The sequence below is a fragment of the Protopterus annectens genome, chromosome 1.part1 (genome assembly GCF_019279795.1).
Source record: "Protopterus annectens isolate FY-2018-M chromosome 1.part1, PAN1.0, whole genome shotgun sequence".
Lineage (NCBI taxonomy): Eukaryota > Metazoa > Chordata > Ceratodontiformes > Protopteridae > Protopterus > Protopterus annectens.
Window position 1 is genome coordinate 1,561,735,290 of NC_056726.1, and position 22,438 is coordinate 1,561,757,727.

Here is a 22,438-nt window from a genome sequence, read left to right on the forward strand (position 1 = left end):
ATGAGTGGAGGAGCTGCCTGGTCAGCCTCAGCAAGAAGCTGAGATCCCTTATGAGATCCTCCAAAGCTAGCTACAAAAGCAAAATTGCCACTGATTCTAAGGGCAACCACAAAGCATTCTCTAGCTATGTCAAGAATCTCAATGGCAACACCCAGATCTGCTCTGAGTCACAGCACAATGGCATGAAAAAAACAGAAACAACTGATACTGCCAACATCCTGGCAGATAGATTCAGTGCTAACTAACTCCCTCTCAACCCCTAAAGGGCCCATATCTATAGAAGAAGAATGCAAAGTCCCTGTAATCACATCTATTCAGGTAAAAGCTGCACTTTCTAAACCCAAAAGCACAGCATCCATGGGACCAGACAACATCCCAGGCTGTGTTTTTACACAAACTTCAGAATGAACTGGCTCTCCACCTAAGCACCATGTTCAGTCATAGTCTCACGTCAGGCTTTGTTCCCACTGAATGGTGCACAGCAACAGTTATCCCACTTCACAAAGGGGGAGCCACCACTGATCCTGGGAACTATCACCTTATTAGCCTGATGAGCCTGGTCTGCAAGGCCATGGAACTTATCATCATGGAACTCATAAACAAAGACATTGGTAACCTCCAAACTCTGGACCCCACCCAGTTCGGGTTTGTGAAAGGCAGATCATGCCTTCTGAACCTGATTGACTTCTTTCAGGCAGTCATCAAAGCTGTAGGCAAGAGTAAGGTGGTTTACACACCCTATCTTGACCTCGCCAAGGCTTTTGACACCATCCCCATTCTGGAATTATAGCTAAACTCACTAAACTAGGTATAAATCCCTACATCACAAGATGGGTTACCTACTGGCTCACTGACAGAACCCACACTGTAAAGGTTGCAGACTCCAAATCTGACTTCAAACCAGTGACAAGTGGAGTACTACAGGGCTCAGTCCTGAGACATCTCATAGGTTCATAGGTTCATAGGTTGGTACTAGGCTATCGGCCCTAAGGCCTATGCAAGCCTAGCCATAACAATTCCCTGGAAATTTCTTTCCACAATATTTACTTCTCTGTTTGGCATCTACTTCTCTAAAGTACAGGCCAACACAGAAGCCTCTGGCTAACGAAGTTCACAGATGACTGCAAACTAGGAGCCATAGTCGAGCCCCTAAATGATGTGGACATCCTACAGAAGGGCCTCACTGAGACAGATGCCTGGTGTCAGAGGCATGGCCTCAGGTTCAATGCCCAAAAGTGCATTGTCATCCCCTTTGGTAAAAACTCTGTACCCATGAACTACCATATAAACAGCAGTCTACTTAATGCCGAATGTGTGATAAGAGACCTTGGGACCCAGGTGGAGAGTCGTCTCTCCTTTGATAATCACATCACCATAGTAGTCAGGAAATCCTTCTATGTGGCACACCTCATCACAAAAGGGTTCTCATCCAGGAAAAAAGAGGTCATTGTTCCCTTCTACTCGGCACTCATTACACCCATTATAGAGTACAATGCACCTTTTGGAATGTACCTCACAAGACATCTGCAGCAGCTGGAAAGGCCACAGAAGTACCTCACAAAGAGGATTACTGGCCTCAAACAGACGCCCTACACTGACTGTCTCAAAAAACTCCAGCTTTACTCTGTAGCATATCACCTACTCCAAGAGATCTCTGCCTAACATATAAAGCTATGTTAAACCCAGAGCTGTTGGACATGCTACACCTAAAGAAATCCCAATCCCTCTGAGCTACACGTTCTAGGGACCTAAACCTTGTCACCACAATAAACAGGACATGCTGGAGGGATAGATTCCTGTCTCAGAGACTTCCTATACTCTGGAACAAGCTACCCATCTATGTCAAGCAAAGTTCCCCATTAGCACTCTTCAAGAAAAATCTTGATGAGTGGATGGGAAATAGGAAATACACCCTGAGGATCACTTCTGTGGCTCTGCTCGACAAGGGCACAGGAAATTAACTTTCTTGGGTGGCGTAAGCCAGGGAACCTTGCTGGCTAGGCTTACTTAGGCCCTTGGGCCAATAGCCTAGTACCTACCTATGAACCTATGAACCTATGAGATCATGGTCAGTCCAGGGCTGGTCGCACCCTTGCTCTATAGGTCCCCAATAAGACTCCCCACTGGAACAGCTATAGGGTTCGGATCTCAGCCTAGTGGGCAAGCTAAAACCTCCAGCACCCTCTCTGTCCAACTAGTGCTTCGTGTCCCTGCCCAAGTAGCTGACACACACACACACACACACACACACACACACACACACACACCTTGAGAAGAGTTTATACAATCACACAGACACTCCTGGGGAAAACTGACACGGGTTCTCCAGCTGTGCCCCTTTTTCCCAGACTATACAGTAGTACCAGCTGCCACCACCTACTAATATTTATCAGCTACTCAAAGGCCCTTAAATGGTGTCCAATTATTACTGTGCAATATTATTATCCAAATCGTAGTATAGCCCAGGGCTAAAGCTATTAGAGTGGCTTTGTACAATTTTACCAAAGGCATGCAAGTACTCTAAAGAGCTTAAATTATCTCTACAAAAACAGCCACAGTTGAAAGGGTTTTAAAAATATGTAATAACAAATAGTCAAAACACAAGACAATACCTTCTACTACACAGTGCTAGTCAAGAGTTCAGAGGTCACAGAGAAATACTTAAAATAATTTAGTAGTACAGATCTGACATCACAGAAAAACACAGTCTAATTTTTCTAGTTTCTAGCTATTTCTAAGAGAAAACAAAAATCTAAGATAAACTTACATATAGAGCAAAGGCAGAGTGCTGATGAGTTGGATGGTCTAGACAAAAATGCTTAATGGTCTCTGATTCTCTCTGTTTTTAAAATCACATTCCTGGTTCACATTACATCATTCTTCAAACTTCCCTAGGTTCCCAGGCTAACAGAAACTACATTTACATTCTTCACCTCTGGGCAGAAACCAGAGCAATAAAGGACATCTATGCATGCAAATTCTGGCCATTAACTCTGGCCTTAAAACAATAGCAAGAATTCCTTCATCTAGACTGGCCAGAGTGTGTTTACATCAAAGGGTCACAACATGCTTTACTTGGTCAGTAGAGTGCACCATTGTTACATTATTTTCCAGTTCCACATGTAACACTGTTTTTTGCATTTAAGACAACAAGCCTGTGGTTTACAGTAATATTTAAAGATGACAGAATTATCTCCAAAATTCTATCTGGCTAGGCTGGCAGCCTTCACCTATCTTCACCCAATCTTCATGAACCTCTCCCCCTGGAGAACTCAAGCTAGTTTTTCAAGTGACCCTTGAGAAACGCTGCTTGAGGGAGTTAGGTCTGTGTATAACTTACCCCGTTCCCTGTCTTGAGAGCCCATCTCCATTGGCATTGCTAATCCCATTGCAGTGCTGCACGGACATATCATATGCTTGCAAACCCAGGCTCCATCTTAACAACTTGGCATTTTGCTGGCTGGCTCTGTTTAACCATGTTAGGGGGTAGTGATCTATCATAACAGTGAATTTCCTTCCATACAGATAAGACTGAAGTTTCTGCAGTGCCCACACTATGGCTAGACATTCCTTTTCTACAGCTACATAGCATTCCTACCTGGGTTGGAGCCTATGACTGAGATAAACCACTGGGTGCTCTTCTCCCTCTGAGGAAATCTGGCTAAGTACAGCCCCCACCCCATGGTTCAAAGCATCCACTTGCACAACAAATTCTTTGCTGTAATCTGGACTGGCTAACACAGGGGGTCCTTCCAAAGCTTCTTTAAGCTTCTGGAATGCCTGCTCATATGCTGGGGTCCACACTACCTTATCTGGCCTGTTCTTCATTGTCAGGTCTGTGAGGGGAGCAGCTATGATGCTATAACTGGAGGCAAACTTTCTGTAGTACCCTGCCGTCCCTAAAAATGCCCTCACCTGCTTTTTAGTAACATGTGCAGGCCATGCCTGAATGGCTTCTACGTTGGCAGGTTCTGGCCTTATCTTACCACTCCCCACTCTATGTCCTAGGTAGGAGACCTCTGTCATACCCACCTAACATTTGCTCAGCTTAATGGTCAACCCTGCCCTCTGTATTCTGCCCAACACCTCCCTGACATGCTGAAGGTGCTCTGTCTAGGAATGGCTGTAGATGGCAATATCATCTAGGTAAGCAAGGGCAAGCCCTCCTGATCCTGCCAGGATAAGATCTAATAGCCTCTGGAAATTTGCTGGGGCATTCTTCATCCCAAATGGCATCTTTTTGAACTCATACAAGCCAAAAGGAGTCAGAAAAGCTGACTTCTCTCTAGCACTGGGAGTCAAGGACACCTGCCAGTAACCCTTGGTAAGACCAATGGTTGTAAGATACTTAGCCCCACCCAGCTGCTCTAGGGCCTCATCTGTCCTGGGCATGGGCTAAGCATCTGACTCTGTGTGACTATTTAATTTCCTGTAGTCCACACAGAACCTAGTGCTGCCATCCTTCTTTGGCACCAGCACCACTGGGGAGGCCCAGGGACTGTTGGACTCTTAAATCATCCCTAGTTCCAATATCTCCTGCACCTCCTCCCTCAGAGTCTGTTTGACTCTCTTAGGCACTCTATAAGGGACCTGCCTAATAGGCCTTTGGGGTCCTGTATCCATCTGGTGCTGCCCCAGATGGGTGCACTCTGGTGAACATGTCCCCAGATTTTTGCAACACTGCTCGGATTTCTCAAACCTGGGTAGGAGAAAGCTGCTTGGACATGGCTATCCCTTCCACTGAGGTGTCAGCCCGAGCCTCACTGAGAAGATCAGTCTCCAGATCTCCCTCAGACTCCTCCTGCAATCCACTGCAAATGCTCAGCACAAGGGCCTCCCTATCATGGTAAGGTTTCATCATTTTAACATGGTACAATTTGTGCCCCTGCCTTCTGCCTGTCAGTTCCATCATGTAGTTAACATCACTTACCTTTCTTACCACCTTGTAGGGTCCCTCCCAAGCTGCTTGCAGCTTGTTGTGGTCTGACAGGAATGAGAACCATTACCTGCAGCCCCACAGCATACTCTCTAGCTTGAGCATTCCTATCATACCACACCATTTTCTGTTGTTGGGCTTCTGCCAGGTTCTCCTGGGCCAAGCCCATGAATTCCCTGAGCCTTGTCCTGAGGTTTAGGACGTATGCCACAACAGACTCCTTGTGAGGCTTGCACTCACCTTCTCACTCATCTCAAATTAAATCTAGAGGTCCCCTCACCCTATGCCCATACAGCAACTGGAAGGGTGAAAAACCTGTGGATTCCTGGGGAACCTCTCGGTAAGCAAACAACAGATGGGGGAAATATTTGTCCCACTCCCTCTTAAACTGATCTGCAAATGCCCGTAGCATGGACTTGATTGTAGAGTTTAACCTCTCAACAAGACCATGTCTGGGGATGGTAGGGGGTGGTCTTCATGTGCTTCACCCCATAGGACTTCCACAGACAAGCCAGCAGGTCTGACATGAAATTGGCACCTCTGTTAGTCAGTATTTCTTTTGGGAAACCTACCCTGCTGAAAATCTCTAACAAAGCATTTGCCACCTTCTCTGCCTCAATGGAGGACAAAGCCACTGCCTCAGGGTATCGTGTAGCATAATCCACTGCCATTAGAATATACTTTTTCCCTGTGGAACTTGGGGTACTCAGAGGACCCACAATATCCATAGCTACCCTCTGAAATGGCTCCTCGATCACAGGCAAAGGCTTCAAAGGAGCTCTCACCTTGTCTCCTGCCTTGCCTGCTCACAGTTCCTGCAGTACCCTGTTACCTCTCTGGAAATTCCAGGCCAATAGAAGTTCTGCATAATATGCCTCTTTGTATGTTTTATGCCCATATGACCTGCAAAGGGAATATCATGGGCTATAGCTAGAAGCGCTAGATGGTAGGCTCTAGGCACTATCAACTGCTGTACTCTCTCACCTTCTAGCCCTCCATCAGGGGTCCATTCTCTGTATAGTAACCCTTTGTCCCAGTATGCAGATTCTCCCTTTCTTTGAGAATCAGGTGCCTCCCTAGCTACCTGCCTCACACCTTGCAATATAGGGTCAGAGAACTGAGCCTGTCTCAACTCTTTCCTTGTAACCCTTCCCAGCTCCCCTTCCATAGGAGGTCTGGCATCCCCTGACAGTGGTGCCTGACTGTCAGCCTGGGTAGTACTACTCACCTCTACCTTTGGAGTCACTCTGTCCAAGGGACCATCAGTACCCCCAAGCAGCTGTGGCTCACCTTTAGTCTCACTGCTACAGGGTAGCTCCCTCCCTGATGTAACCACCTCACCAGTCCTGGCTGCAAGTATGCAGTCTGTCTGGGTCTCCCCCAGGCTACCTGCTTGTCTCCAAGACTGACTGAATGTCACTGCACAAGCACAGGGTACTGTACTATCAAAATCATTCCCTATCAGAACATCTGCAGGTATATCCTCAAACACACCTACTTGCTGGCTTCCTTTTCCACCCTCACAGTTAAGGTGAACCCCAGCCAAAGGTATTTGGAGTGGGATCCCTCCTAAAGCCCTGATTGGAGTAGACTGCCCAGGCAAGTAGTGCTCCTCTGTAACCATTGGAGGCTTTACAATGGTTATATCAGAGGCTTTGTCTCTCTTGGCAATGGCCTATTTGCCATTCACTACAATAGGATATAACCTCTGGTGATAGTTTGGCACCCTTGTTGTCCCAAGACAACCTACTATTGGCATTTTGTCTTTCCCATTTACTGGCTCCCTCACCTTTTGTTCCCCACCTTGTCTCCATGGGCACCTGTATGCCACAGGTTGCATTCAAAACATTTAACCCTAGCTCCTGGATGTGTACCTGGACTAGTGGCTTCCTCTGCTATTGACAGATTCTGCTGGGGCAGTCTGTGCTGCCCACCATGGGTTCCTTTAGACCCATGAGCAATACTGGGGGTCCCTTTCCTGTGCAGGGCTGCCCTGCTTGCCAGGTATAGGTCTCCCTTCTTCCCCAACTCATCTGAAGTAGCACAATGTCCATAAGCTAACCAGATCCTCATGTCCTCAGGCAAAGTGCTAAGGGCTTGTTTCCTCACCAAAATGTCTGCCAGCCTTTCATAAGTAGTGATCTGATATCCATTCACCCACCTATGGAAATAAGTGCTCAGTTCAGCAACATAGTCACACACACTTTCATCTGTCTTGCGTCTATGCTCACAAAACTTTTTTCTATATGTTTCAGGTGTGAGCTTAAAAAATTCTAACAAGTGATTTTTAACAGCAGTATAATCAAAGCATGCAATGTCAGACATTTTTGACAACACAGTTACAGCTTTACCGTGGAGTAAGGGGGTCAGGAACTGTACCCAGAGCCTTTGGTCAACACTATACTGTTTGCATACCCTCTCAAACATATGAATGAAACTATCATAATTATCCTCCTCTTTAAATTACGGAAGAAATTTACTGACCTTTTGTGCTTCTGGGGTCCAGTTACTCCCTTCTCCATTACCTCCATGACTCTGGTGCAGAGTCAACATTTCCTTCTCATGCCTCCTCTGCTGCTCCTCTTCCTCATCTTCTGTCTCCAAATGCCTGGCCTCCAACTTGTCTCTTTAGCTCCAGATGGATTTTTAAGTTCTCTGCAGAAAGGTTGAGCTGTCCATTCTCTGAGGGTATTATATCTCCACTGCCAGTCTGATTGTCCTCCTGGTTGCTGTTTTCTGATGCAGCTGTAACCAAGGCTGCAGTCAGGTCTGCCTTAGTCAGGTTTCCATGCACCAGTCCCCTAGTCTGGCACATCTCTGCCAGATGGCTCCTTGTCAGCTTTCCATACTCCTCTGCTGACATGCTGCTTGCTCATCCTGACTAACTAAGCTAACAAAAGAAATAAAACAATTGTGATCTGAACTCTGAGTATTCACTGCATGGCTAATTTAGAGTACAAAACACCTTCAAAGCTCACTGTACACAAGGTACAGGAATTCACTCTACCCACACCACTACACACCAATTAGTATTTGTCAACCAATTAATATGCATTGTGGATATCCCACCATTGTCAAACAATTAATATGTGATGCCCATGTCCTGGCCCAGCAATCAAGGAGTCTCAGTCTTCACCACTAACATCAGTGAGGGGCATCTCATATAGGAGAAAAGGATAACAAATACATGCAGCAAAGTGCAATTTCCTTTAAGAGCACACAGAGATCACAGTCAGTATAGGGCTGGTTGCTCCCTTGCTCTTCAAGTCCCCATTAAGACTCCCCACTGGCACAGCTATAGGGTCCAGATCTCAGCCTAGTGGGCAAGCTAAAACATCCAGCACCCTCTCTGTCCAACCAGTGCTTTGTGTCCCTGCCCAGGTAGCTTACACACACACACACACACACACACACACACACACACACACACACACACACACACACACACACACACCCTGAGAAGAGTTTATACAACCACACAGACACTCCTGGGGAAGACTGGCACAGGTTCTCCAGCCGTGCCCCTTTTTCCCAGACTATACAGTAGTACCAGCTGCCACCACCCACTAATAATTATCAACTACTCAAAGGCCCTTAAAATGGTGTCCAGTTATTACTGTGCAATATTATTATCCAATTGGTAGTATAGCCCAGGGCTAAAGCTATTAGTGTGGCTTGGTACAATTTTACCAAAGGCAAGCAAGTACTCTAAAGAGCTTAAATTATCTCTACAAAAACAGCCACAGTTGAAAGGGTTTTAAAAATATTTAATAACAAATAGTCAAACACAAGACATTACTTTTTACTACACAGTGCTAGTCAAGAGTTCAGAGATCACAGAGAAATACTTAAAATAATTCAGTAGTACAGTTCTGACATCACAGAAAAACACTTAGTCTAATATTTCTATTTTCTAGCTATTTCTAAGAGAAAACACAAATCTAAGATAAACTTACATATAGAGCAAATGCAGAGTGCTGATGAGTTGGATGGTCAAGACAAAATGCTTAATGCTCTCTGATTCTCTCTGTTTTTAAAATCACATTCCTGGTTCACATTATATCATGCTTCACACTTCCCTGGGTTCCTAGGCTAACAGAAACTACATTTACATTCTTCACCTCTGGGCAGAAACCAGAGCAATAAAGGACATTTATGCATGCAAATTCTGGCCATTAACTCTGGCCTTAAAGCAATAGCAAGAATTCCTTCATCTAGACTGGCTGGAGCTGTGTTTACATCAAAGGGTCAACAACATGCTTTACTTGATCAGTACAGTGCACTGTTGTTACATTATTTTCCAGTTCCACATGTAACACTATTTTTAGCATTTAAAACAACAAGCCTGTGGTTTACAGTAATATTTAAAGATGGCAGAATTATCTCCAAAATGCTATCTGTCTAGGCTGGCAGCCTTCACCTATCTTCACCCAATCTTCACAGTACCTTTATGACAAAGTGTAATATAGCAGCAGATGAAGGTTTTAATGGATCAACATATGTTGCATATTTAGAACCAGTCTTGACTGATCCTGACATCACTAAACCCTTTATGTGCATACCATTGCATCCTGGGAACTGTGCTGTCTCAAGGAGTAGGTGGTGAGGACCACCTAGTCAGCTACTTAAATGGAAACTTAAATAAGGTTGAATCAAGATGCTCTTTCATAGACTGAAATTGTCTTCTTTTAAGTGAGCACTGATTTCTTTACAGTTTTATATGTTGGGAAGAAGCCTTACTTTGGTAAGTGACCATGATCTCCTGCATTAGTTTTACAATCAATAGGATGTAAACTCCAGGTTTTATAAGTGCTTTTGTTTCACTGTACCTCTTTTGTTTCATCATTAGACATAAGCCTGACAACAGGCACAAAAATATGAATGGATTATTCTGGTCCTATAACCCATCTCATTTAGCATAGGATCACTGCTTCTACACAGGGGGTCATTGTGATTTAGTGGCTATATAATTTGTCAGAATTTACATTTAGATGTGCTGTATTTGCACCACATATTATAGTAAGAAGTTGGAGGTCGTGCTCAAATACACCGTATTAGGGTAAAAAAGTAAAAATGCATAGTCAAATGACAATCACCTGTGAATGGTTATTAAAAGAAAGGTCTGTATAAATACGTCAGAGACATTTGTTTCACACAGACTGAGATTTCAAGGCCAAGAATGATGACTCTTGGTGGTCCCTTTAGAAAATACCATTAACGGTCCTGTGAATCTACTTAAGGAGTACCAGGAGCTTTACTAAGGATGGATTTGAGGATTGAAAGGTAGTTTGACTTGAATTGCAGTGCTATACTCGTGACCTGTAAGTAATACTGTGCTGCAGTCAGAGACTATTAACAGGGACTAGCAACTGAACTGAACCATAAGAAGTATATTAAGCAAAAGTGTGCTTGTTTTCTTTTTAGATGAAAATGAACTTTGACATATCAGTTATGTTGTATAATTTATCTGTTAATTTTTTTTATTATTTATTTATCTTTTGTCAGCCATGTTAGTTCGACTAGATCAATCATCTCCTTTCAGAGGTGACCAAAAATGATATTTATACTGACTAGGGGAAATTTGGCTAGGGTGCCAGGGAAATCCTTTATGCTTTTTCGTAAGTACCATGGAATCTTTTACTTATGATCTACTATTATTATTATTAGGTTCATACGTTCATAGGTAGGTACTAGGCTATCTGCCCGAAGGCATTTATAAGCCTAGCAGGAATGTGTTGCCTTTCGTTGCCCCCCTTAGATTAGTTCCCTGTGCCTCTGTCCAGCAGAGCCATTATTATTATTATTATTATTATTATTATTATGATGATGATTATTATTATTATTATTATTATTATTTACATGTACTTTAAGTATTAGGTTGCCTGATCTGCCAATGCCATTTTCCAGGCTTAGGGTTTCAGGCAGAATATGATCAGACATTGTGTTATACACCAGCCAGAGGTTACATCTACGTTAATGAAATGGAATATTGAGACAATTCATTAAGACTTTCTGAATAATTTAAACTTTCCAGCCCTATGATTTTCCTGGAAAGGAACTATATCTTTTTAATTAGTTTCAGGAGGTTGTTCAAAGGCTACAGAAAATGCTGTTGTATTCGGTAATGGGCCATATTAATGAGAAAATAAAGAAGCAAAATGATCAACTTGGAGAGAATTAGACATGCTATTTAAAATTAGATGGGCTACAGAATATACCACTCTGAGTGTGATAGATACACAACGGTCAAAGTTTAAATTGTCATTTACCAATATCCCTACATTATTAATGACATTGCCATTTATTTATGATTTGACCATTCATTTTATAATCATAATCTTTCTTTTTTGTCAATACTAGTTATGCTGGTAATGCTACATTTATGAGCATTAAAGGTAAAATCCTTACTGCTGTGCAGGTATGTACTTTTGTAGCTACACCAGGCATGTATTTTGGTTGCTGCTCCAGGTACATATTTTTATAGCTGCACCAGGTACGTATTTTTGTAACTGTTGCAGCTATGTACTTTTGTAGTTGCACTGGGTATGTATTTTTGTAACTGCAGCAGGTATGTACTTTTGTAGTTGCACCGGGTATGTATTTTTGTAACTGCGGCAGGTATGTACTTTTGTAGTTGCACTGGGTATGTATTTTTGTAACTGCAGCAGGTATGTACTTTTGTAGTTGCACCGGGTATGTATTTTTGTAACTGCAGCAGGTATGTACTTTTGTAGTTGCACCACATATGTACTTTTGTAACTGCAACATGTATGTACTTTTGTAGCTCCACCAGCTATGTATTTTTGTAGCTGCACTAGGCATGTACTTTTGTTGTCCATGTAAGAGAACTTCAGCATCATTTACTGAACTAATGGTGTTACTCAGTTTGCATTCATGGGTATATTTGATTATCCAGAACACTTTCCCTACATTTATACCTCAGAAGAATAATAGAAAATAAGTGTCCCTTTTACACAGCCCTGTGGGCATACAGGTAACTCTTAACCTCCTGTTGTTTTACTTAACCACAGTGTTCTCCACAGAAGCATAGCTGGTTCAAATAATGCCCTGGGCTAGTGCTATGAACCAGCACCCCATTCCCTCAGCTTTTAAAGTGAAGAGCAAAAAAAAAGACTTCACTGTAATAAGCAGTAAGTGATAGGCTTATTACAGTTAGATAAACACACCCCCCCTCAGAAAAAAAAACGTTTCTTCTACTGGCACAGCAACCAGGTGGCCAGATGCCCCACCCCCTCAGTCCTAGACATCAGGTCTTGTTTCTGTGCCCTACCCCCAACCCTCCTTTAACAGATTTTATGAAAAAAAAAAGCATTTTTTTTTAAAACTGAACCCTCCTTTAACAGGTTTAAAAAAATCTTTTTTTAAACTGTAGCAAACTCAAACAGTTGCTACAGTTTATACCTCCGTGCATGGAGCACTTTTGCATTCATGTTTTAGTTTAAAAAAAAATATTTTTAAACTGTACCAAACAGATGCTACAGCTTATACCCTGCCTGCACAGAGCACTACAGCACTGAGGTTTTAGTTAAAAAAAAAATCTTTTTCACTATTAAACTGTAGCAAACTGTTACAAGATAGCAAGCAGTTGCTACAGTTTAGAACATACATGGAGCACTACAGTGCTCACGTTTGACAGCAAATGCAATACCAGCTTTGTGGTATTACATTAAAGAATGATCGAGGTTGGCTGATCGTGCTCCCCCCAACACTTTCTGCTAAGAGCTGTTGCCCCTCTCGCCCCACCTGAGCTACAATACTGGTTCTCCCCATTGAATTATTTATATATTGACATTTAATGCTATTAATTTGATAGTGATACCCTTATCTGGAATCATAGCTCTCAAACAATCAGAGACAAAATCTTAACAGAATCAGGTACAAATCCAAAAATAATCAGGGACACTTTTAAAATATTAGCACTATTAACTGGAGACATTGGCAGAATAAGAGAATGTGAATTAATACACATTTTATGAATTAAAAGGAGTCTATAACTCTGTAATTACTATCATTATTTATTAAGTGCAATTCACCACCTTTTCTCCAATAGTCACCAGTTTTAAGAGGGATTAAGATGGACAGACCTAAAATTTGAGTGAAAATCAGGGACATCCCTGAAAATCGGTGACAGTTGAGAGGTATTTGCTGAAGAAAGTCCCTCTGTCCATCCCCATAACTGGAACGCTTGAGCACCAGACAGATTTGGGAAGTGCATTTTTGCTTCAGTGACCTATGCCTTATGGTCATTGAATTATTTGGCATATTTTATAAGGTTTCAGAGGGATTTGATGAATGAGATTACAAAATCTCTCTCAGGGTCTATATTGGCGGAGGATAAAAACCTCCCCTCTTAACAACTAGCCACCATTCAGTCCCTTTCAAATCCCTCTTTCCATTTGATTTCTCATGTTACAGAAGGTTTTTCCAGAGCAGCGGGTTCAGGCATTATCATTAAGAGGTATACGTGGATGTACCTATGCAACTTTGCAAAGCCCTACAGGATGTCCTTCATCAATGCATCTTTTGATGGATCTACTTTATTTGGACCCAAAGTTAAAAAGACACTGTCTAGGAGTGAACAGGTTGGGAAAACTCTATATGTCATAGGGATACATTTTTCTACCCCTCAGAGGACGTTCTATAGAAACCAGAAAGGGAGTAGAAAGATGTGGTTCCAGAAATTTCAAATGTTCTCTCAGGATTCCTATGCAGATAGATTCCCCCATGACAGAAGAGAGAACTCTAATGGCAGACATCACCCACAAGACAGAGGGGGCCCACAGAACCAAGGTTTTAGAGGTTCATTTTCAAGAAGTACTTCCAGCATCCCTTAACAGTTCCCTAACTGCTACGCTCTGGAAGCAGTCGGGGAAAGGGGGGCACTTATCTCTGCAAGTGGAAGCCTGAACATCTATCACCAAAGATGTCTGTGTACAGAGAATAATTACCAGAGGCAATTACATTGCCTTTTACCTTTCCCCACCCATTCACCCACAAAATATTCGCAATGTACCATCCCATCAGAGAAAACAAGTAACCTCAGAGATTGAAAAGTTGTAGGGAAAAAAGGTCCCAGAAGACCAATGAGGATTCAGAACTTATTCTAGATTTGATACATCTCCAAGATGTGCATTATGGGGTCTACATTCATTAATTGAAAGTACACTTATCTGAAGTTGGAAAACACAAGACGACTTCACCAACACCTTACTATTGCAAATCCATGGATCACCAGTATTTTTCTAAGGGAAATGAACCACTTGGCCACCAGGGTGATCTATACCCTTTTCCCCACTGTAGTGTGATCTCAGAGTTGGCATTTTTAGTTGGGGGAGTGTGGAGGGGCAAAGCCCCCCACATTAATGGGTTTAATTTGTGTCCATTTGTTTTGTTTTTCCCTGGTGGCCAAGTGGTTCATAAATATCGGTGATCCGTGGCTTTGCATAACTAAGGTTTTGCTGAAGTCAATTTGCGTTTTAGTGGTTTGGGTAAGTATACTTTCAATTAATGAAAGTTGACCCGTATTATGACATAAAAATAGACAAACAATCTAGGAGATATCTTCACTTCCAGCTGGGAGCCAGACATTTTCAGTTCAGAGTCCTATATTTCAGTCTCACCCCCTCCGGTGTTCACCAAATGCATGGCAGTGATTGCAGCTCACTTGAGATTGCTGGGATTCCAGGTGTTCACTTACCTTGACAATTGGCTCCTCACAGCTCCCAGCATGCATCTACTGATGCACCAGGGACTACCTGCTTCCAGTGTTGGTTAGATAGTCCAGGCTTTCTTTCCAGGTTTTATACATCATTTCTTCTTCTCCAAAAGTCTCTGCTAGGAAGATATACAAGAGAAAATGGAAATGATTGTCTATCTGGGTTAACAAGACAAATCTAGACTCCTTTTCAATGCCCATTTCATGGTTTTAGAATGCCTGGCTTCCATTTTTCATAGTGGAGCAAGTTACTCCATAATCAATGTACAGCTGGCTGCAATCTCCAATTTCCATGTAGGTAAAGATCATTTGTAATTGGCCTCCCTTAGGTTATGCAAGGCTTCCTTATGAGTACATTTTTTCTCAGGTCACCTGTCAAGGACTGTACTGCTCCTTGGGATTTGACTATTCTTCTCCAAGCCTTAGCTCAGTCTCCCTTTGAACCCGCACCAAAAGCTGATCTAAAATTTTTGTTCTGGAAAACCATTTTTCTAGTTGCCATTACATCTGCAAGAAGAGTTTTGGAACTTCAGGCTCTACCTTGCCAGGCACCTTATATTATTTTTCATAAAGACAGGACTTCCCCAGTCCTTTCTTCTAAAAGTAGCTTCTGAGTTTTCCCCTAACCAGTTCATTAATTTACTAGTGTTCTTCCCAAAATTCTCCAAAAAAGGGAAATATACGCTTCATTTATTGAACGTACACAGACAGTTAAGATTTTATCTCCATAGAACAAAACCTTTCCTGAAATCAGACAAATTGTTTATTTCATTTTTAAAAGCTAAACTGGTGCAGTCTGCATCTAAAGTTATGTTAGCATGATGTTTACTGAGTGTATGCTGCTGATGCTGCTACTTGGTCCAATACTCATGCCTTCATAGCTCATTACAAGTTGGACTTACTTTCTAGGAACAAGACAACATTTGGTTCTGCCATACTGTGGAATATCCTTCCATGAGACCACCATTGGAGAGGCATTTTAATTTTTTGTCTATCCCTTTCTTGGCTCCAGACACTCTTCCTATCATGTTTCTAGATATTTATATAATTGTTTCCATTCTATATGTTTATATATAGGGGCAAACTTGATCTGATGTAATCTGGGGCTTGGGAGAGGATTATAGATAAGGAGAGGAACTTGAGCTCCAGATGCAAAGTTTGAGAAGTGGTTGAAGTCGGATCAACACCGGATTCAAAACATAAGGGTTGAGGAAGGGCAGAAACAGACAACACACGTACATCACTACAGAGAGCACATAACTTTTGTTTAGAATTCCTTAACATTCCTCAGATGGGCTGGCACTCTCACATCCCTCGTTATATGGAATGTATTTCCAGTCCTTCCCACAGGGAGTGTTTCCATAAAAGGACTAATCAACATTCTCCCTTCCAATTGCTCAGCCAAAGTTAACGGTCTATTTATTCCTCCAATACCTGGGCCATTTCTTGAACCTAGATCAGCTAGGGAACAATCAAGTATTTACCTCTCTACATATAAGAAGTGAATGGATGGAGGCATTCCTCCAATTTCCTGTAACTTAAAGCAGAAGAAATCTTAGCCTGAATGACCATGTCCAGAAGATCTGTAATGGATACATACAAGAAAAGAAGACAACAGGCAACTAATTTAATGTAGGTAAACAGCACAATTCCTAGTTCCCTTGGCCTATACCCAAAGTAGTGGTAGGTCTGGGCTAACCAAACTCTGGGTTTGACTAAATTAAATCGTAGTAGATAGTATGTACTATAGTCTTTGTTGCCAGTACACAAACTGAAAAATCCTAGACATAAAGAAGAATAATCCACTATAAGCACTTGTTACTTTGCATACCGGCAAATAATCTAACAACATAGCTAAGAAACAATGTGCATTCAAGATATTGAAAGTACAGTATCCCAACATGTACAAGTAGCAAGAGTTTACAGAATGGTTTATGGGAAAAAGTACCAGAGTGACCCTATTTGAAGTGACATTTGGTTGAGTTTGGCTTAGAGAAACTGTAGTTTTCTGTATCCAACCAAATGGACTGGTGTTTATGAAGTAACTTATGCCAAGGGGCAATAGCTTCAGATTTACTTATAAAATTGTAATTTTAGGGAATCAGGGTTAAGTTCTCACATGGTGGGATATCGGGCCTTGCCAAGGATATTTTTTGAATTTCTGTTCCATTCATTTTTGTAACTAATAAACTGAAACTGGATAAGATAAGACAAGGTTTGTTATCATATACAGGAACAAACATGCCCGGAGAAAAAAATTAACACAGAACCACAGTTAATTAGGTTAGGAGCTTTACCATTTATAAAGTAATGCTTTGTCAACACCTGAACCATGGTGTATTTTAGGCAAAGTACTAGACCATTCACACTTTATTGCATTGGCTGTTGTTTTGCTGAACTTGCTGTTTAATAATATCTCTGGTATTCAGGAAAATTGAAATAAAGGAAAAAGCTAATATATTTTTTTAACTTTTCTGTTTTCTCTTTGTGTGACCATGGAAATAGTACATTACTGGACTGAAAGTTTAGCATCAGAGATTGACTAGAAATATGCTTTTTTAATTAATCTTATATGTTTGCATTAATGTGAGTTTAATACATTTTGGTTATAATGATCTGGGTTCCAATTAAGCAAGACTTATTATTTCATTACAGACCCTAATCAAACAAAGGTTAATGCCCTAATATTGTTAGACATAAGCAGACAAGATCAAAGAGTACAGTAATGACTTGTGTATAATAGCAACAGTGCAGAAGATGAACCTTGAATATAATGAAATATATGAGCTGGTCAACATTTTGTCAGTGAGTTAAAGTAATGAGACATTAGCAAGCAACTCAACCAGCAATGACTATAACAAAGGAAAGAATAGAAGGTTGACCAGGTCAGCATCCGACTGTTAAATAATATGATGTGTAGTAGGAATTGTCAGTTCTGTGATATTGCCAGGTTCACTTTCATTTCATAGCGCCTCGGGCATAGCAGAAGATGCCCTCTCAGGAGACAAAATGTACGCATTTACACCATACCTGTCAACATGCAGACAGAAATTTGGAACAAAAGCCAAAGGTCAAAAATCTAGATATCTAATTAGCATAAAATTTAAATGCCGAATAGCACATATCTCCTCCCATTTCTGATAGGAATGCAGGATAGGATCATAGGATCATAGGAGGTTACTAGGCTATTGGCCCTGAGGCCTTTATAAGCCTAACCAAAGGTTTAGCCCATGTTTAGACAAATCAGCACCCGATGCCCCTGCCTAGCAGGGACATGGGCAGAATCCCAGGGGAGTATTTTCTGTTTTCCATCCAGTTATCCAGGTTGTGCTAAAAAAGGTATAAAGAGGTACTCTGCTTGACATGGAGAGGGAGTCTATTCCACAGATGGGTGAGTCTCTGGGACACAAATCTATCCCACCAACAAGTCCTGTTGATGTCACAGACCAGACTGAGGCCACACGTGGGGGTTACTCGGTTGGAGCTTGACTTGCAGATATGCAGCAGTTCCATTAAGGCGGGGTCCGTGATCACCTTGTATGCCAGACAGAGATCACCTCTGAGGAGTCTGTATGAAACTGAGTAGAGGGATAGGACTTTTAGCCTGTGTATGGTAAATATTTGAGGCCCTGGATTCTCCTGGTGAGGAAGCTCTGTGGTCTTTCCAGCTGCTGCTTGTGCTTTGCGAGGTACATGCCAAAAGGAGTATTGGGCATTGTACTCAATAATGGGCCTTATAAGGAAAGAATACAGGGATGTTATGACCTCCTTGTCCTTGGATGAGGTACCCTTACTTATGAGATGGGCCATGTAGAAGGTTTTCCATACAATGGAAGCAACATGGTGGTTAAAAGTCAGGTTGCTATCAACCTGGGTGCCTAAATCCCTCACAACTGACTGCATGCATAGGACATTGTTATTAATGTGATAATTTGTGGGGACGTCAGTCTCCCCAAAGGGGATGATGATGCACTTTTTGTTTTTCAACTTGAGGCCATGTTTCTAGCACCAGTCATTTGTCTGAGTGAGACCCTCTTGGAGGATGTCCACATTACTAGGGGAAATCATGCCAGCACTGATCTTGCAGTCATCTGCAAACTTGGTCAGCCATAGCCCACTGGTTTTGGCCTGCACCTCAGAAAAGTATATCTCAAATAACAGAGGTCCTAAGACCAAACCCTGGGGTACACCACTTGTTATGGGTCTACTGTTTGAGGTGCCTTCCCCTAGTTTGACTAGGTGGGTTCTATCAGTGAGCCAGTTTGCTGCCTATCTGGTAACATATGGATCGATGCCTAGTTGAGAGTTTATCTATTATACCTGAGTGGGGAATAGTGTTGAAGGCTTTGGCCTGGTTAAGGTAGGAGCTGTGCACCGTCTTCCCCTCGTCCATGGCTTTGGTGACCGTCTCAAAGAAGTCGACCAAATTTTACAGACATGATCTCCCCTTGACAAAGCCAAACTGTGTGGGATTGAGTGTTTGGAGGTTGCCAATGTCCTTGTTAATGAGGTCAATGATAATCCGTTCCATGGCCTTGCAGATTAGGCTAGTTAGGCTGATGGGTGGACACTCCACCTTTGTGCAAAGGGATGACAGTGGCTGTCATCCACTCAGCTGTGATGATGATGATGGTACTCAGGCTTTGGTTGAATAGGGTGCCTAATGGTGCTGCAAGTTCCTGCCTGAGTTTATGTAGGATGCAGCCTGGGATGTTAGTCCAATGGAAGCTGTAATTTTTGCCTTTGAGAGAGCAGTGATGACCTGTCCCCTAGATATAAGGGGAAGGGGACAGGTACTGGAGATGTCCTGATTTACTGAAATGGGGGACAGAGGGTTGAAGTTTTCAGTGAATCTGTTAGCCAGCAAGTTTGCTATATCTATGGCATTTATATATGTGGTGTCCTTGACTACCAGTTCTGAACAGATGTGGGGGCTTCCTTTGAGGTTGCGGACATATGTGAAGAAGGCCTTATGATTGTCTCTAGTAGATGTGGCTAATTTGGACTTGAAGTTTGCTTTGGAGGATTTCACTAATGCTCTTATCTGCGTGTTCAGGCTAAGGAGACATTGCTTCCAATTGGGCTCCTTCATGGTCTTGGACAGCAATTTTTTCCTTTTGTTATAGAGTTTATTTATTGCAGATGTCCACCAGACATCTGATACTAATCAGAAACACATTTAAATACAGACAGTGACAAAAAGTATGGAAAACTATAAGCACATTATCAAAGAAGCATTGCAGAATTGTACCACAGAAGGGCATTTATGTTTACTTCTGATGTGTGCTCTCACTCTTTAAATTATTGGTGATTCTAGTATGTTGGTCATGCAGTCCTATTTTCTGGGTACTAGACAGCTTCAAAAATCAAGTGTGATTAAGGGGATTCAGAAAATTGTGTGAAGGGGTAAATCAAGCCTGAAAACAGGAACCTAGCTCTAAAAATAGGTATGTTAAGTGCAGGAGTAAATCAGCCCTGAAAATAGGATAATTCCTGCAAAACGGGCAGCTGCGAGGTCTAATTCACACTGTTTACTATTGTGTCAGCAACTACAAAATAAGACAGCATCACATGGCATCCACTGTACTATACATTACAAGTTACAGGATTACTAGTACAGGATAACACAGTGACCAGCTGACTAAGGTTATCTGAATTACAGCAGGATATTTCAGTGAATGGTATAAGACAAAAATAATTAATGTAATAAAGTAACAGATGCAATCGTTTCACATCAGTTAGCTATCGGATGCCCCAGAGGTGATAAAGATAAGTGTTATAGTAGTAAGTTACATGACAACTACAGTAGGGAAAAAATAAAACTGGTGCTGGAAAAGGAAAGCAAATACTCAACATTGAATTACTACTCAGCTGTTCCTGCAGAAAGGAGAAGACACAAACATCTTGTGCATTGGTACAGTATGGCTGGCAGTAATCTTGGCATATCAAAGCAGATCTTTTAATACAATGAAAAAGACTAATCAGAGTTCTAGGGTGACTTACAAATGATATTTGCAAGTACTATTGGCTGTGTTTTCTATAAGGCTTCTCCCACAATTCCATGTGCAATATATGATGGCTACAGTTTTGATTCATTCATACATAAATTAACACCTTAAGTGTGAGACAAAAGCGATGTAGGACTGAATCTAAGGACACCAGAATTATTCAGATTTTGTTATGGGGTGGGCTCGCTTGGACTAGAGGTCAACTTGTTTTTTAGGATGGAACTATTTTTATATGTTTTTGACCAATAATTTTGGCAAGAAAATATATCTAGCTGAAGTGTGTTTCCATTTGTGCGTTGGTAGTGTAAGATAGTTGGGAGACAGATTATAACAGAGCATTTTGGCTGTGGCTGCTGTGACTATCTGTATGATCCCCAGTTTGTTGGCCATTTGTCTTTCACTGATTACATGTAGCACTCATTGTCTTTTCACATACAGCAAACTAATCACAGTGGTTAGTCCAGTGCTACTCATCATAAAGCTGAAACACACATATTCTGCCTCTGATTAGTTCACATGTTTAAAAATTACTGAGACACTATCATATCTCAGCAATAAACAATCATCTTCAACAACCCTCTTTCTTTTCCATTTTGTACATGAGGTTGGGACATCATGTCAGCTGCCACCATCTTTCTCCATTCAATGCCACTCTCCAAAGCCTGACTGTTGCAGGTTTTCTCTTACACAATCCAACTGCCTCTTTGCTGGAGGCCCTCCTTTACTCTTGCCTTCTTCCTGTCTGTCCCAAATTTTCTTCACCTGATTGTCTTCCGCTTTTCTGGACATGTGCCTGAACTGCAGTAATATGTTCTCTTTGCCCTTTTCTTCAATTGGAGCTACCTTGGCTTCTGCTCTGATGTCGTCATTTCTTCATCTATCTCACTGTGTGCATCCGACCACCCATTTCAGGCACTTCATCACCATCACTTCTGGTTTCTTCAACTGCTCTGCCTTTACTGCCAAGGTTTCTGTACCATAAAGCAGTACTGGTTGCACCACAAATCAATAAATAAAAGGTATAGTCCTCAAGAAAGAATATAAATAGTTAGCATAGAATAAGATGTCAGTCTGAGACCATCCCATTTTCTCCTGTTGTGGACTGTTGCATTATACTTCTGTGAACGGCAAATAGGTTTTGTAACTATAATATGCAGTAAGTAATAAAAAACTTTGATAACAAATCATTTTTCCTGTCTACAGGTACAGAAACAGAAATCATCACTGAAATCATCCTACCCAATGTCATTGAAGGTAAGAGTCAACAAACTATAGTGCAATACAGCATTTTGAACATTTCTTTGTTGTGTTTAAAAAAGAATCTTGAAAATGTTCAAATATGTATATATATATATATATATATATATATATAGATAGATATAGATAGATATAAATAGATATGTATATATATAGTATAGATAGTTACAGCTTAAAATATTGAAAGCATATCTGAATGAAAAGTTTTTTTTTTTTAAGCGGGGTGAACATACTGAAAGCATAAAATATTTAAACCACATTTCACTGAATGCTAATATGACCGAATTATCATTTTTATACTGTTTGTAAGTAGAAGTATGCTGGAAAATGAACATTTGTCTAAAAAAGATTATAGTGGTTAATGTGTTTGTGTGAGTGATCATGGGTTAGGGTTAGGATAAAGGTTAGGTAAGGAGATACATTTACTGTTTTGCATGTTTGTTGTTGAATCTGTTCTGTGTCCTTTTCTCTTATGCAGCAATACAATTAGGAGAAAGGTTT